General features: G+C 37.8%; 1 long non-coding RNA gene across 5 annotated transcripts in view; it reads right to left on the reverse strand.

The window, feature by feature from the left end:
• Window positions 1-13,768, reverse strand: part of LOC309649476 — a 201,724-nt gene that overhangs the window by 54,881 nt on the left and 133,075 nt on the right. For all 5 annotated transcript variants that reach the window (XR_014257128.1, XR_014257129.1, XR_014257130.1 and 2 more), the window contains exon 4: window positions 5,130-5,268. This is a non-coding gene — a long non-coding RNA (uncharacterized lncRNA). The remainder of the gene's footprint in view (window positions 1-5,129; window positions 5,269-13,768) is intronic.

Consider the following 13,768-nt stretch of genomic DNA (forward strand, 5'->3'; position numbering starts at 1 on the left):
ATATGTATTTCTGCATTAAATATACATTAACTAATTTGGTGAGGGTACACATGAGGAAATGATTTGAGGCCTTTACTAATTTACGTACATACTTCACTGGATAGCTTAAAGCATGAGATCTAAAATGAAGTCAAAGCCAAAAAGAACCAGAGAGGAAAATAAAACAGATGGCAGAAGAGTAGGGTGTCATAAGAGCAAAGGGATACAGGAGGATAAAGGAGGCTGTACAGAGTTACACAACCTGATAGAGAAAATTGGAAGCTTATTCAACATCTATTCAACAGATTCATAACTGTGACTCTGAGGTGCTAGGCATGGAGCTAAGAACTGTAGAGGACACCAGGATAATAAAATCCACCCTGGTGAGGGAGAAACTCTCAGTCTAGGGGCAGTGTGGGTAAGGGAGTGGGCAGAGAGAAAAAAAGGACAGCTATACATATAAATATAACGGAAAGCAGAAGTGATCATTGCCAAAAGAGAGGTTCAGATAAAGCGCTGTGGGAGTTTAGTGAAAGGAAATATCTCCTCATTGAACGATGTTTTAGGGTAATTTTATAAAGTAGATGATATTCAAACTCAGTCTGATAGAAGCAATTCAGATGGTGGAAAGGGAGAAAGGGCACTCTAAGTGGAATTAACATTATGAGAAAGGCATGAAAGCAGGAAATCTACTAGATCTGTTCAATGAGTATCAAGTGTTCCATTTTGTCTAAGGTTTAAGGTATGCATAGGGACATAGTGAAAAATGGGGCTGATAAGGTGGACTCTGGTTGGATTATAGACAGCCTTGAACAGCAAGCGAAGGGATTTGGAATTTATTCAGCAGTCTTTGGGAGCTATTCAAGGTCTGATGAAATCAGAGCTGTATTTTCAAAAGCTTAACCTAAAACAATACAAAGAGTAAGTTAGAGGAAGAAGACCGGGGCTGGGAGATGAATTTGGACCAGTATAAAACTGAATAAACATCTTCCAGAAGGAGGTGACTGCTAAAATGTCATGATACTATTAAATGTGACAAATATTGCTGCCTGTTTTAGTCAATATGGTAAAATGTGTCATCAAAGACCTGGATGGGAGGCTAGCATGAATTGGAAGTGAGTTAGGGAATGACACCTGCAGGATCTTTAGTGTCAGGAGTGAACAAACAGGCAGAATGAAGATGACCAATGACTTTCATGGTTAAGTCACCTATAGTTTCTCACCATAGATGGAGGAAGATAGTAGAGGAAAACGTCAGAGAATGTGAGGCAGACTTTAGGACTGTGGTCCGTTCGAGTGAGGGTTATACTGACAAGAGACTTCAGGCAAGTGTGGCGTTTTGCTGAGGTGATTCCAACCCTTCCTTGAAAGTTTTGTCTTCAAGGTGGTCTTTCCAGGTTTTCATTATTTTTTTATATTTTATTGAAGTATAGTTGATTTACAATGTTGTGTTAATTTCTGCTATAGGGCAAAGTGATTCAGTTATACATGTATATATTCTTTTTCATATTCTTTTTTTCAATTATTTTTTAAAAACTTTTTTCCCAGGTCTTAAAGAGCCCATGAGGGTCTTTGTTGATCCACCAAGTTAGTGACACAGATCATAGAAATATAATATCCTCTCGATGATGTGAGAACTCAGCTTAAAGGATTTTCTCCTCTAAAGCTAATTTTTCCCAAATCACCCATTTATTCTTTCAGCATGTATTTATTGAATAACTACATTTGCCAGGACCTAGTCTAAGTGCTTTGTGAACAGATTAAAAAATCACTACCCTCCTGGAGCTGACATTATAGAGGATAAAAACATGAAAATATTAAACATAATAATTGAGCGAATTATGTATTACATTAGAAAGTGATAAGTTCTACTGAATAGATAAGTAATTAAATAGATAAAAATAGAATAAAGTCAGAGGGATCACAAAGGTGGAGTTGGGTTTGAGGCAATTTACAGTTTTTAAAAGGCGGTCAGGGCAAGCCTGATGAAAAGGACATAACGAGCAAAAGCTTGAGGGAAAAGAGTGAGTTATCTATGTGAGTATCTGGAAGAAGAATGCTCCAGATGAACCCACTAGCTCAAAAGCCTTGAGGCAGGAATGTTCTTGTTGTGTTCTAGAAAAAAAATGAGACCAGTGTGAGTGAAGCAGCAAGTGAGGGGGTGAAGACCAAAAGATAAGATCAAAGATATAAGAGAGGGCAGAACATGAAGGGTCTCTAGGCCATATAAAGACTGGCTTTTCCAGTGAGTGACATGTGGAGTCATTGGAGGGTTCTAGGTCTAGGACTGACTGGATCTGACTTGCATTTTTTTTTTTTTTTTGACTTGCATTTTAAAAGCATCACTCTGGCTGCTTTACTGAGCATAGATTTTAGGGAGTCAAGTATGGAATCAGGGAGACTATTTTGGAGGCAATTACAGTAATCCAAGTGAGGTAAGATCATGTCTGGGCACAGATTAGTAGTAACAGAGGTAGCAAGAAATGGTCTGATTCTAAATACTTTTGTTAGTAGGGCCAACAGGATTTCATGGTGAATAAAATATGGAATGTGAGAAGAGAGGAGTCAAGGATGACTCAATATGGTTGATCCCAGCAACCAGAAAGACAGAGCTGCCAAAAATTGAGGTGAAGGAGGTAACATACGGGACAGGTTTGGGAATTCAATTTTGTACATATTATATACATATGGAAATGATACATAGGCATTTAAAATTCTGGACAGAGGGCTAGAGATATAAACTTGGAAATCTAGTATAATGGTGGTATTTAAAAGTGTGAAACTGGATAAGTTCACCAAGGGGATAAATGTTGATAAAGAGGAGAATCTGGGCTGTTACAACATTAATAGTTCTGGTGAAAGAGGAGGAACCACCAAAAGAGATTGAGAGAGCATAACCAGGAAGGCAGGAGGAAAACCAAGAGAGTGTGTGTTCTGGAAGCCAAATGAGTAGAGGGTATCAAGAAAGAGGGTCCATCAGCAGTGTCAGATGTTGGTGCTCTATCAAGTAAAATGAGCGCTGACAGTGACCACTGGATTTATCATCAACGTTGTGAGTGACCCTGACCACAGTAGTTTCAGTGAACTAGTGAAAGCAAAAAACTGAATGGAGTGGCGTTGAGAGAATGGGAGAGGAAAGGCTGGAGACAGCAAGTATACACAATTCTTTTGAGAAGATTTTCTGAAAAGGGGAGCAAGAAATCAGGTGGTAGTAGTAGAAGGAAGTGAGGTAAAAACTGGTTCTTCTAATTTTTGTTGCTGTTGGTTTCTGTTGTAGACTGAATTGTGTCCCTGCAAAGTTCATATGTTGAAGCCTTAACCCTCAGTATCTCAGAATGCGACTACACTTGGAGATAGGGCCCTTAAAGAGGTAATTCAGTTAAAATGTGGCAGTTAGGGTGGGCCCTAATATAATATGCCTAGTATCCTTATAAGAAGGGGAGATTAGGACACACAGAGATTGACATTAGGGATGCACGCACACAGAGGGAAGACCATGTGAAGACCACAGCGAGCAGGTAGCCATCTGCCAGCCAAGGAGACAGACCTCAGGAAAAACCAAACCTAACTCCCTGATCTTGGACTTCTAGACTACAGAATTGTGAGAAAATAAATTTCTGGTGTTTAAACCACCCAGTCTGTGGCATTTTGTTATAGCAGCCCTAGGGAACTCATAGAGTAGTTTTAAGTTTTTATTTTTGTTTCTCTTGCGGGGGTGGGGGGGACAGTTTTTTAAATGGAAGAAATAATTATAGCAAGTTTGCGTGCTTTTTAAGAAATATCCAGAGGGAGAAAATGATTATCTAGGAGGCAGAGGAGGAAAACTGATAAGAGAGATATTTGTTGAGAAAGTTAAAGTGGATGGGATCTGGTCTTTGTTATTCATTTCCCAGAGCTCCTCTTAGCCTTAGGCCTCAGTCAAGGACCATAAAATAAACCTTCTCTGATTTCTTGATAGTGATTATACCAGAATCAGTAAACTTAATAAGGGAGAGGAAGAGACTCTACCAAACCTGGATTTCTAGAAAAATCATGGATCTGTTAAGAGAAATAGATCAGAAAAAGAGAAATTAAAGTGGAAGAAAAGAGAGAGACAGAGTCGAGGAGAGTCAAAAAAAAAGAAACAAGATGAATTTAACTTTGTCTGCATTTGGTAAGATATGTAGGTGGAGATGTTCTTGTGGGTGTTGAAATTGCTGAGAAAAATTTAGCAAAATCCAAAGAAAGAGATGGGGTAAGTCTACAAGTAAATCTTCCCTAAAAGATTACATTTCCCATGAACAATTTTCTTACTACGAAGAGTTCCTGCCACCACACCACCCCCACCACCTCCTTTAAAAAAAAAAAGGATGTAATAGTTATTAAGATATAGCCATTGTGACGAAAAAGTGGTTTGGTAAAGGGAAGTTGGTTAAGAACACGTTCCGTTTGGGAAAAGGAAAATGACTATTCAAGCTTGACATCTTCAAGATGTTTAACTATGGGCCTAGGATAGCATACAGTCCCATATAGAGATAAAGGAAACAACCCTGGGATTGTAGAGCTAGTGTGAAGGAAAATGACTGTCAAGTCTCATAGCATTCCTGGAAATTAGGAAATCTACAAATATCAGCCCCATTTTGCAATGGTGGGAGAATCTTGGTATACTGAGGCTAAGAGATTAGATTCATAATAAATATAATTTGAAGTGGTCCAATATGTCACAATGAATCAGTACCAAAATAAGAACTGGAACCCAGGACTCTTGGCTCCTAGCCAGGACTCTACCCACAAAACTGTATTTCCTGTGTTTTTATTTTTGATCTTGAACTAATTCTCAATCTCTCTCTCTTGCTCTCCAGCTCTCTCTCCCTCCCTTTCTCACATACCATAGATGGCCCTTGTACATGTCCTCCATAAATCACTCTATCATGGAGTGCCTTTGTTGTTCTCTTCGTTAGGTAACCAAAGGAAGATTATGGCAGAGCACTGGGGCTCAACATTAAGGGAGATAATTGAAGGTCATTCAGCTGAAAATAATTCATATTTATCCATGGCTTCCTTTACCAGAGCATCTGGTTTCCGTTAGCCAGCATGGTGTCCTCTGGTCATGACTGTGGTGGCCTACGGTAACCACATTTTTGCTAAAAAGGAAAAGAATGCTTTCTTACATCTGTTCCCGAGATGTTTTTCCATTCTTCTTTGTACAAAGCAATGCTCTGTATTTAGATGAACAAAGACTAAAACTTCATGGTATTAGGTACTGATGACTGGTCTGCCCCTGGACAGCTTCTCTGCGACTTTCTCTTTCTGTCAAGATCAATCATAGAATGAAAGATTAGGAAAGCTAAGGTCAACCAGTTCATCTTACTAACTCCTGCCAGAACGTCACAGTTCTAAGCAGGTTTAGATTTATTCTATTTGTAAAGAGATTTTCTGTTCTTACCTCCATATACAGAGAATATATTAATTCACTCACTAAGTTCTTACCTGAAACCTGTGGGCAGGTTTCAGTTTACCACCCACAATAGACACGTATTTTTATTTTTACTTTTTTTTGTCCATGACTGCTGTATTAGCAATAGGAACTCATACCTATATTTAAACCAGAATCTCTTTCAGCCTGTTTATTAATAAATGATTCTTTAGCATTAACCTACTAGTTATCTTTTAAGAAGCATATTAGTTAGTTGAAGGAACAAAGCATGAGAGAAAAGAGAAAAGAAAGTGGGAAAAACACAGTATGCATAAATATTAGAAACACTGAACTTGAAAGTATAGTCAATAATAGGTGAACTTTGACCTTAACCTAAACGCAATGACATTGTTAAAATTAATAGTAATAGCTAAAACGTATCAAGTACTTTCTGTATATTATGCTTGATGCTTTAGGGCCACTGTCTCCTTTAATCCTCACAACAAATCCATAAGGTGAATAATATTCTTATACTCATTTTACATAAAAAGTTGAGTGCCATAGATATATCTGTGGGGTCCTGGCAGGAAACAGATGGAGCACTCAAAAATAGGTTAATTGGAGGAGGTTTTAATAAAAGCCCTATTTGCCAAAGTATAGGCAGAGTGTAAGGAAATCATAAGGAATAATGCAGTACCCTGATGCTAGTAATGTTGGGACCATTACTAATCCTAACCCTGGAGAAGGAGAGAATGATTACCAGAAGCCAGAAGGAGAGCCAAGTCAGGAGGACTATCTGACAGGATCCCCTTCTACAGAGGGATGCAGCCGGCCTATGGGAAATGCAAGGGAGGACGAGGGGGGATAAGTAATCCATCTTCATTCTCTTCCCACGCTCTACTTAGCTAAAAACCAATCAGGAGTCCTGAGCCTGTGGATAAATATTCTGAGGTCAGACTACTGGGGAAGAGAGAAAGGTGGAGAGGGTAGAAAGTGGATCTAGATGGGCACAGTCACTTTCTAAGGCCACAGAGATAGAACAGGTCACTAACGTGAATCAAGGTCTCTAAGTGATGGAGCAGGATTTCAAATTCATAACTGTCTGACTTTAGAGCTCAGGGTCTTAACCACCATGCTCTACTGCTAATGGCTTTGAAATAGCCATTAGCTATTTCAAAGAAGGGAGGTTAATTCAGGCAGCAGAGAGTATAAGGAGATGTAGAGAGGAAGGGACATGCAAAGCTATGACATTTACTAGATGTGAACCTCTGGCAAGACGTCCCTGAGTTCTGCTTTCTCACCTACAAAATACGTCTATAACACAAAATGCAGCTCATTTCTCTCATGCAGTTCATATCATCAATTTCATTATCATTATTTTGATTCAGCCTGGAATAGAAATGAATCACCCAAATTTATGCTCAGAGACAGTAGCCCTCTGTGGCAGTTTACTGCATTGTGAACAACTGCCTGCTTTGTAAGCCACACATCATTGACCCGGGGTCTGAAAGACAGTGGCCATGAAATCTGTTACTTTTTCTTACTGTTTTTACCTCATGTAATAGAGGTTCCCACTCATTTCATCAAACCTGACTCAAGGAATTTTGTAACTATGGCAAAAGAAAAGTTAAGAGAGATGATTTAATTTACAAATTGTTCTCTACTCTATAAAAGGAGTCACCTTAACACAAATTATCAGCTGACCATAAATGGGTCTGAGAGTAGCAGTGCTCTTAGAAGCACATATGGTGCCAAGACCCTATGGGCTCTAAAGAGAGGTCTCAGAGCAGCTTACAAAATATTGTTTAGGAATTTCCTGTGCCAAAAGCAAAGGTGAGAAATAGGACTGCAAATCAGAGGGAAATCCAAGCAAGCAGGAGCCAAGTAGAAAATGCATGACAGGAGCAGTTTGGAAAGAAGTCCAGGGTTGTAACAGAGCCTTTAGTTTCATTCACATGTGACGTGAGAGAGTATCAGATTGAGTTAAAAATCAAGTTTCCAGAATAGAACTTCAATAGAAGGATAGGAACATATCATCTAGTTTGTTCCCTAGAACTTGGAAGAAAAGATAAAGGAAGGGAAAACATGGTGAAAGATAAGAGACTTAAGAGATGAATACAGAAGATCCAAATCCAAAGGATAAGAGTATTGAGAAGAGAGAATAGAGAGGAGAAATAATCAGAACAACAAAGCAAGAAAAAAATTTTTTTTCCAAATTGGAGGGTGAATTTAAAATGGGTAATTCTACCAAATGCCAAGTGATGTAAATAAGAATCACACTTAGGAAAATCATTGTAAAAAAAATTGAAACATAAAAAAATAATAAGAGCAGATCGTAAAAACCTCCAGGGAAGTCTGTACCTGAAGGCTTTATTAGCTAACACTATGGTGGTAATAAGTTTGCAATATATACCTGGAATCAACACTGTGTACACCTTAACTTACACAATATTATATGTCAATTATATCTCAGTAAAGCTGGGGGAAAATAGCCTCCAGGGAGAAAAGCAGACTTCTTGTCAGTAAAAGCATATGCTAGAGAACAATATTTTCAAGTTCAATGATCATTTGTTTTCAGCCCAGGATTTTTTAAATTAATTTATTTATTTTTTCATGATTTGATACATATATATAGCAAAATGGTTACCACAATAAGGTTAGTTAACATCTCCATTTCCTCACATAATTACCTTTGTGTGTGTGTGTCTTTGTGTGTGTGTGTGTGTGTGTGTGTGTGTGTGTGTGTGTGTGTGTGTGGTGATAACATTTAAAATCTATTCTCCTAAAAACTTTCAAGTATATAATACAGTATTGTTAATTATAGCCACCATGCTATACATTAGATCCCCAGAACTTATTTATCTTGTAGCTGGGAGTTTATACATTTTTATCAACATCTCCCTATTTCCCCCAACCCCGAGCCCCTGGCAACAACTTTTCAACTGTCTATTTTTATGAGTACGGCTGTTTTAGATTCTGTATAAAAGAGCATGAAGTATTTTTTTTCTCTGTCTGACCTGTTTCACTTAGCAAAGTGCCTTCAAGGTCCATCCATGTTCTCACAAAAACAGAATTTCCTTCTTTTTATGACTGAATAATATTCCATTGTGTATATACCACATTTTATTTATACATTTATCCATCGATGGACATTTAGACTATTTCCATGTCTTAGCTTTTGGGAATAACTCAGCCTAGAATTTTATACCCAAAACTATCAATCAATTTGAGATTAGAATTAATATATTTTAAGACAGGAAAAGACTGCAGAATTGGAAGCATTTCCACTTGGTTAGTAAGCTGGAGGTCTTACTATTTGGAGCTGATTCCTGCCGACTTTGCCTGAATTCCCAGAGCCGTGTGGCTGACAGGGTCTTGGTGCTCTGGCCTGGTGTCAGGCCTGAGGCTCTGAGGTGGGAGAGCCGAGTTCAGGACATTGAAACACCAGAGACCTACCAGCCCCACATAATATCAACTAGCAAGAGCTCTCCCAGAGATCTCTGTCTCAATGCTAAGACCCAGCTCCACCCAACGGCCAGCAAGCTCCAGGGATGGACGCCCCTTGCCAAACAACTAGCAACACAGGAACACAACACCACCCATTAGCAGAGAGGCTGCTTAAAATCATACTAAGTTCACAGGCACCCCAAAACACACCAGCAGACTCGACCCTGCCCACCAGAAAGAAAAGATCCAGCCCCTCCCACCAGAGGACAGGCACCAGTCCCCTCTACTAGGAAGCCTACACAAGCCACTGAACCAACCTCACCCACTGGCAGCAGACACCAAAAACAACTGGAACTACGGACCTGCAGTCTGTGAAAAGGTGACCCCAAACACAGTAAGTTAAACAAAATGATAAGACACAGAAATATGAAGCAGATGAAGGAGAAAGGTAGGGACCTACCAGACCAAACAAATGTAGAGGAAATAGGCAGTCTATCTGAAAAAGAATTCAGAGTAATGATAGTAAAGATGATCCAAAATGTTGGAAATAGAATGGAGAAAATACAAGAAACATTTAACAAGGACCAAGAAGAACTATAGAGCAAACAAGCAATGATGAACAACACAATAAATGAAATTAAAAATTCTCTAGAAGGAATCAATAGCAGAATAACTGAGGCAGAAGAACAGATAAGTGACCTGGAAGATAAAATAGTGGAAATAAATACCACAGAGCAGAATAAAGAAAAAAGAATGAAATGAATTGAGGACAGTCTCAGAGACCTCTGAGACAGCATTAAATGCACCAACATTAGAATTATAAGGGTCCCAGAAGAAGAAGAGAAACAGAAAGGGTCTGAGAAAATATTTGAAGAGATTATAGTCGAAAACGTCCCTAATATGGGAAAGGAAGCCATCAATCAAGTTCAGGAAGTACAGAGAGTCCCACACAGGATAAATCCAAGGAGAAACATGCCAAGACACATACTAATCAAACTATCAAAAATTAAATACAAAGAAAAAATATTAAAAGCAGCAAGGGAAAAGCAACAAATAACATACAAGGGAATCTGCATAAGGTTAAAAGCTGATGTTTCAGCAGAAACTCTGCAAGCCAGAAGGGAGTGGCAGGAAATATTTAAAGTGATGAAAGGGAAAAATGTACAACCAAGATTACTCTACCCAGCAAGGATCTCATTCAGATTTGATGGAGAAATTAAAACCTTTTCAGACAAGCAAAAGTTAAGAGAATTCAGCACTATAAAAAGAGCTTGACAACAAATGCTAAAGGAACTTCCCTAGGCAGGAAACACAGAGAAGGAAAAGACCTATAAAAACAAACTCAAAACAATTAAGGAACATACATATTGATAATTACCTTAAATGTAAATGGATTAAATGCTCCAGCCAAAAGACATAGACTGGCTGAATGGATACAAAAACAAGACCCATATATATGCTGTCTACAAGAGACCAACTTCAGACGTAGGGACATATACAGACTGAAAGTGAGGGGATGGAAAAAGATATTCCATGCAAATGGAAATCAAAAAAAAGCTGGAGTAGCAATTCTCATATCAGACAAAATAGACTTTAAAATAAAGACTATTACAAGAGACAAAGAAGGACAATATATAATGATCAAGGGATCAATCCAAGAAGAAGATATAACAATTGTAAATATTTATGCACCCAAAATAGGAGCACCTTAATACATAAGGCAAATGTTAACAGCCATAAGAGGGGAAATCAACAGTAACACAATAATACTAGGGGACTTTAACATCCCACTTTCACCAGTGGAAAAACCATCCAAAATGAATATAAATAAGGAAACACAAGCGTTAAATGACACATTAAACAAGATGGACTTAATTGGTATTTATAAGACATTCCATCCAAAAACAACAGAATACACTTTCCCCTCAAGTGCTCATGGAACATTCTCCAGGACAGATCATACCTTGGGGCACAAATCAGCCTCGGTATATTTAAGAAAATTCAAATTGTATGAAGTATCTTTTCCGACCACAACGCTATGAAACTAGATATCAACTACAGGAAAAAAACTGTAAAAAATACAAACAAATGGAGGCTAAACAATACACTACTAAATAACCAAGAGATCACTGAAGAAATCAAAGAGGAAATAAAAAAATACCTAGAAACAAATGACAATGAAAACATGATGACCCAAAACCTATAGGATGCAGTAAAAGCAGTTCTAAGAAGGAAGTTTATAGCAATACAATCTTACCTCAAGAAACAAGAAAAATCTTAAATAAACAACCTAACCTTATACCTAAAGCAATTAGAGAAAGAAGAACAAAAATCCCCCAAAAGTTAGCAGAAAGAAAGAAATCATACAGATCAGATCAGAAATAAATGAAAAAGAAATGAAGAAAACAATAGCAAAGATCAACAAAACTAAAAGCTGGTTCTTTGAGAAGATAAACAAAATTGATAAACCATTAGCCAGACTCATAAAGAAAAAAAGAGAGAAGACTCAAATCAACAGAATTAGAAATGAAAAAGGAGAAGTAACAACTGACACTGCAGAAATACAAAGAATCACGAGGGATTACTACAAGGAACTATATGTCAGTAAAATGGACAACCTGGAAGAAATGGACAAATTCTTAGAAAAGCACAACCTTCCGAGACTGAACCAGGAAGAAATAGAAAATATAAACAGACCAGTCACAAGCACTGAAATTGAAACTGTGATTAAAAATCTTCCAACAAACAAAAGCCCAAGACCAGAGGGCTTCACAGGAGAATTCTAGCAAACATTTAGAGAAGAGCTAACACCTATCCTTCTCAAACTCTTCCAAAATACAGCAGAGGGAGGAACACTCCCAATCTCATTCTACGAGGCCACCATCACCCTGATACTAAAACCAGACAAAGATGTCACAAAGGAAGAAAACTACAGGCCAATATCACTGACGAACATCGACGCAAAAATCCTCAACAAAATACTAGCAAACAGAATCCAACAGCACATTAAAAGGATCATACACCATGAACAAGTGGGGTTTATACCAGGAATGTAAGGATCCTTCAATATATGCAAATCAATAAACGTGATACACCATATTAAATTGAGGGAAAAAAACCATATGATAATCTCAATAGATGCAGAAAAAGCTTTTGACAAAATTCAACACCCACTTATGATAAAAACACTCCAGAAAGTAGGCATAGAGGGAACGTACCTCAAGGCCATATATGACAAACCCACAGCCAACATCGTTCTCAATGGTGAAAAACTGAAATGATTTCCACTAAGATCAGGAACAAGACAAGGTTGCCTACTCTCACCACTATTATTCAACATAGTTTTGGAAGTTTTAGCCACAGCAATCAGAGAAGAAAAAGAAATAAAAGGAATCCAAATTGTAAAAGAAGAAGTAAAATTGTCACTGTTTGCAGATGACATGTTACTATACATAGAGAATCCTAAAGATGCTATCAGAAAACTACTAGAGCTAATCAATGAATTTGGTAAAGTAGCAGGATACAAAATTAATGCACAGAAATCTCTTGCATTCCTATACACTAATGATGAAAAATCTGAAAGAGAAATTAAGGAAACACTCCCATTTACCATTGCAACAAAAAGAATAAAATATCTAGGAATAAACCTACCTAAGGAGACAAAAGACCTGTATGCAGAAAACTATAAGACACTGTAAAAGAAATTAAAGATGATACAAACAGATGGAGAGATATACCATGTTCTTGGATTGGAAGAATCAACATTGTGAAAATGACTATACTACCCAAAGCAATCTACAGATTGATTGCAATCCCTATCAGACTATCAATGGCATTTTTCACAGAACTAGAACAAAAAATTTCACAATTTGTATGGAAACACCAAAGACCCCGAATAGCCAAAGCAATCTTGAGAAAGAAAAACGGAGCTGGAGGATTCAGGTTCCTAGGCTTCAGACTATACTACAAAGCCACAGTAATCAAGACAGTATGGTACTGGCACAAAAACAGAAATATAGATCAATGGAACAGGATAGAAAGCCCAGAGATAAACCCACGCACATATGGTCACCTTATCTTTGATAAAGGAGACAAGAATATACAATGGAGAAAAGACAGCCTCTTCAATAAGTGGTGCTGGGAAAACTGGACAGCTACATGTAAAAGAATGAAATTAGAACACTCCCTAACACCATACACAAAAGTAAACTCAAAATGGATTAAAGACCTAAATGTAAGGCCAGACACTATCAAACTCTTAGAGGAAAACATAGGGAAAACACTCTATGACATAAATCACAGCAAGATCCTTTTTAACCCAGCTCCTAGAGAAATGGAAAAAAAACCAAAAATAAACAAATGGGGCCTAATGAAACTTAAAAGCTTTTGCACAGCAAAGGAAACCATAAATAAGACGAAAAGACAGCCCTCAGAATGGGAGAAAATATTTGCAAACAAAGCAACTGACAAAGGATTAATCTCCAAAATGTACAAGCAGTTCATGCAGCTCAATATAAAAAAACAAACAACCCAATCCAAAAATGGGCAGAAGACCTAAATAGACATTTCTCCAAAGAAGATAAACAGATTGCCAACAAACACATGAAAGAATGCTCAACATCACTAATCATTAGAGAAATACAAATCAAAACTACAATGAGGTATCACCTCACACCAGTCAGAATGGCCATCATCAAAAAATCTACAAACAATAAATGCTGGAGAGGGTGTGGGGAAAAGGGAACCCTCTTGCACTGTAGGTGGGAATGTAAATTGATACAGCCAATATGGAGAACAGTATGGCGGTCCCTTAAAAAACCAAAAATAGAACTACCATACGACCCAGCAATCCCACTACTGGGCATATACCCTGAGAAAACCATAATTCAAAAACAGTCATGTACCACAATGTTCATTGCAGCACTATTTACAATAGCCAGGACATAG

Source organism: Balaenoptera physalus (assembly GCF_965194825.1).
Source record: "Balaenoptera physalus genome assembly, chromosome: 1".
Taxonomy (NCBI): domain Eukaryota; kingdom Metazoa; phylum Chordata; class Mammalia; order Artiodactyla; family Balaenopteridae; genus Balaenoptera; species Balaenoptera physalus.